We start from the raw sequence: 4,695 nt of genomic DNA, 5'->3' as shown, positions 1-4,695 counted from the left end.
CAAATGAAAATAACGCTAAACAGCAGTTAAGCGGACAGACGGCGGCGTAGCAGATTTGGAACACATTTTTCTCTAATTGTAAGTTACTCTATACACACTTTATTCGTATTAATTAATAAGTATGTGCATATGTATGAAAGATGAAGAAACAAAACTAACGTTTGCCACTTAAATAGCAACTAATTGAATTGAAAAAAATATTTATAAAAATTACCAAAAAATACAAAAATAACTATTTAAGAAACTTATGCAAAAATTAAAAAAAAAACACAAAAAAAGAAAAGATAAAAAAATAAAACAAAATTAAAAAAAAAATTAAAAATTACAAAAAATTTCAAATAAAAATTTATGAAAATTAAAGAAATAAACAAAAATGTAAATAAATATGACAACAAACATAAAAATTAAAAAAAAAAATAATTAAAAATATTAATAAATTTATAAAAATAAAAAAATAATAATGAAATTAAAAAAAAATAAAAAAATAATAAAAATTATTAAAAAATAATAAAAAGTAAAAAAATAAAAAAATTAATAAAAACTAAATATAATAAATAATAAAAAAATGAAGAAAAAACTAAAAAAAAAAAAAAAATAATACAAATTTAAAAAATAATACTAAAATTAAAAAAATGAAAAAAATAAATAAAATAATTAATAAAAATGAAAAAACAATAAAAATTAAAACACAAAAATAAATCAGAAATTAATAAATAATTTAAAATCTCACTACGCCCCTAGATATAAAAACCAATACAATAATGCAATAGGCGTGTAGCAAAGGCGTTATTAAACACCTTGCCGCAACAACCACAAAAACCGCAGCAACATCAAGTATCAGTATATAAAGAAATATGTAAAAAAATGTAATGTAAGTAGAGTTGGTAATTATGGAAATTTGAAAAATTAGAATTTTCCACAAACAATGTGTCTGCGCTGCAAGCAATTTTGTCTAATGAGCAAAAACACACACAAGTCATCACTAATGGAACAAGTTTAGTAAATACTATTAATAATACGGACAATTATTATACCAACCAGCAAATACCGAAGGGCTTGAGCAAAGCAAAAAACGACATTTTGTGCAATATTATATATCTCTCCCTATGAAATGATAGCATTATACACAATAAACAATTATGATGCGAATAAAAAATTGGAAAAGTAAATAAAGTTGTTTTATTTTTAATTCCATGTTTTGGGATTTTTGGGAATTTTATTTGGTTTGTATTAAATTAGTTTTGGTTTTAGCATTCATTTTACATGTGAGCGCTTTTAGTGTGCTCAACAGCGCTGTAGCAAAAAATTTTGCAATTCACACAGCGCAATAAATTCTAATATCCAGTATGCTAACGCTAAAAGTGCTGCTAACATTAATAGTGGTGCCAACATTAACATTATCTGTAGAAAAAACAGTGGTCGAAAAATGTTGCAATTCACACAGCGCTGTCCGGCTTTTTTGCTGAAAATTACTTGCGCGTCCCAGGCAATGTACTAGGCGCCCAGCATGCACCAGTAGGTTGATGTTATGTTAATTAACATTTTATGTTAATGTTATGTTATTAACATAACATGTACTGTTAATGTTATGTTATTAACATAACATGTAATGTTAATGTTATGTTAATAACATGTTATGTTAATGTTATGTTATGTTAATGTTATTTTACTAACATTTCATGCTAATGTTATGTTAATAGCCAGTCATGTTAATGTTACAGTAACAGAATATGTTATTAACATAACATCAACCTACTGGTGCATGCTGGGCGCCTAGTACATTTCCTGGGACGCGCAAGTAATTTTCAGCAAAAAAGCCGGACAGCGCTGTGTGAATTGCAACATTTTTCGACCACTGTTTTTTCTACAGATAATGTTAATGTTGGCACCACTATTAATGTTAGCAGCACTTTTAGCGTTAGCATACTGGATATTAGAATTTATTGCTTTAACAATGCAATTCATGAAAAATATGTTTACAGTTCATGGGCTGACAAATAAAACGCACATTTTAGGCTTTCAGCTATATATATTTTTATTTTTATTGAGAATTTACTGTAATTATATGTTCATAATAGTTAAAATGTAAGAAATAGCAGTCTAAAAATATATCTATTGGTAAGTATTTCGGTTTGCAGTACACCAGGGCAGCGCTTTAGAGAAAAAACTTGTATCTGTAGCAGCAAAAAACATCATTGCACTGATTTGGAGGCATGCTGCTGACATTGGCCGGAGAAAAATGATAAAAATCCAGGTCCCTTCCGATTATGTAGAGCCAACTGTCGTGGAAGCGGTGCTATATACTTATTTGTATCCTTGAATAAGCAGAAATAGTTGCTGCTGTGTAACATCAGAAAAGTTTGCTGAAGTAATTCGAGGCACGCTGAAGCAATTCGAAGCATGCTGCCGAGTTGACCGTTCTTGGTCGAATAAAAATCCCAGTTCGTTCGGTTTACTTAGACCCCCATTCGTGGGAGAACTACTGCAGCATCCTTGCCTTCACTTTCAACTATCTGAAATTCAAGCGAAATGATATTTGTATTATTATATGGAAATATAAATTAGTTTTATTAAAAAAAACATAGCATTATTGGGGCATAAGAAGATAAGTTTGCATCAAATTACCTGAAAGAATGAAATTTGCGCCAGAAAAAAATAAAACACCCAAAAACTGGAGTATTTGCATTTTCACATAAATTGTGATGTTATCCTTAAAAGATGTTCATACCAAAGTTGTAGATCTTCTCATTAACTACAATTTTGACATATAACTTTTTCATATAGGACGTGTAGTTTTGCTGGAAATCGAGCTAAAGCCCGCAACTTTTAAAAATTCAACAACGCCTCTCATCCTGACTTCAGATAGCACATACACAATTTTTCCTTTCAGTTTTGTTATTATATCTTTGCTTCCAATGAGTTTCATTTCAACATGATTTCTTTTTGGGTTTCAGAAATTATCTACTCGAGTCTGTTACTGGAAAAAAATTATAAAAATATTTGTAATGTTGTCTCATTTTAATTCTATTAAATATGCTACAACCTATTGTCCATTCCACTCCTCTTCCCAACTTCAGCTCGTCGTAAATAATTTTTCCTTCCAGTTTTGTTAATTTAACTTTTGCTTCCAATGTGCTTCATGTCAGTTTGGTTTCTTTTTGTTACTTTCAGAAATTATCCAGCCTCGTCTGTTACCTGAAAAAAGCATAAAAATATTTCTAATTTTGTTTCAGTTTAATTCTATTAAATATGCTACAACCTATTGTCCATTCCACTCCTCTTCCCAACTTCAGTTCGTCGTAAATAATTTTTCCTTCCAGTTTTGTTAAAATAACTTTTGCTTCCAAAGTGCTTCATGCCAGTTTGATTTCTTTTTGTTACTTTCAGAAATTATCCAGCCTCGTCTGTTACCTGAAAAAAGCATAAAAATATTTCTAATTTTGTTTCAGTTTAATTCTATTAAATATGCTACAACCTATTGTCCATTCCACTCCTCTTCCCAACTTCAGCTCGTCATAAATAATTTTTCCTTCCAGTTTTGTTAAAATAACTTTTGCTTCCAAAGTGCTTCATGCCAGTTTGATTTCTTTTTGTTACTTTCAGAAATTATCCAGCCTCGTCTGTTACCTGAAAAAAACATAAAAATATTTATAATTTTGTTTAATTTTAATTCTATTAAATATTCTACAGCTCAAATAGCAAAAATTAAATTTATAAAATTTAATAGATAAAAAAATGTAAAATTAAATCAGAATATGTTGAATTTGTTCGAATTGTTAGGCATCAATATGGTTCTTCTATAAAGCACAAGAGCTGAGTGAGGCCACGTTTCCCTTCTTATGCACATATTTCTCGCTGCTCAGCCGCACAAGCGCTGCAATAACAATGCATACGGCCATGCCACGCTGTCAGTCGCAATTCCGCTTTAAACTCGAAACATTTTATAATTAAAATAACATTTTCTTCACTTATATACGTACACGCACAACTCGCAGCAGCTGCACGACAGACACGTGCACAGCCTATGACAATTTGTGTTGGCCTTTCATAAAATTTACTTGACGAATTTTCGGCTTTGCAAACGAAGGCAAGCAAGAAGGCAAATGCAAATACTACTGCCAGACTGAAACTCTAACTCCGGCTGCGCTGCCTTGGCTTGGCGACTTGCAAATGAGTGTAAACACCGCTGACAGTGTCAGACAAAAATTTTAAAATTAATGCAGCACTTGGCACCATCTCCTCATCACCTCACACGGCAACTAGCAGCAACAACCAAACTGCCAACAACATGCAGCGTTCACAATGTCTGCGTCTGTCTGCTGTTTGCAGGCGGAATCTTCGCCGTCGAATGTTTACTTTTGAAATAATTTTTTAAATAAATTAAATTATAAATTTTATTTAGCAGGCAAACAGCAAATGACTGCTAGCGGCCAACCGGCACTGCGAATGGAAAGCACTCGGCACTCGTGCGCTTTGAACCGCAATTTAAGTAAAAGCGCTCAGCAAATAACTTTCGAAAGAGCAATGACGCGACGTCACAGTGGCGACAGCGCGTAGCGGTTCAAAAGCCAAGGCGAGCGATAATGGAAATATGCATGTGCACGTGGTTGGTGTTATTGTTGTTGGCATTGGTCAGACAATGCACGCTTCGCCAGCCAATGTGCATACACACAGGCACACAAGTAGGTGAGTGCA

The 4,695-nt window shown here is 31.9% G+C and overlaps 1 long non-coding RNA gene across 1 annotated transcript; it reads right to left on the bottom strand.

The window, feature by feature from the left end:
* Positions 1-2,009: 2,009 nt before the first annotated feature.
* LOC126761434 (uncharacterized) lies at positions 2,010-4,334 on the bottom strand. Its single transcript, XR_007667364.1, has 6 exons — positions 3,981-4,334; positions 3,476-3,627; positions 3,260-3,411; positions 3,044-3,195; positions 2,626-2,977; positions 2,010-2,513 (listed from the first exon to the last, which is right to left on the bottom strand). It is a non-coding gene; the product is annotated as an uncharacterized LOC126761434 (long non-coding RNA).
* Between the last annotated feature and the right edge of the window lie 361 nt (positions 4,335-4,695).

The sequence above is a fragment of the Bactrocera neohumeralis genome, chromosome 6 (assembly GCF_024586455.1).
Source record: "Bactrocera neohumeralis isolate Rockhampton chromosome 6, APGP_CSIRO_Bneo_wtdbg2-racon-allhic-juicebox.fasta_v2, whole genome shotgun sequence".
In the NCBI taxonomy this organism is placed as follows: Eukaryota; Metazoa; Arthropoda; class Insecta; order Diptera; family Tephritidae; genus Bactrocera; species Bactrocera neohumeralis.
This window is presented reverse-complemented; position numbering and strand designations above follow the sequence as displayed.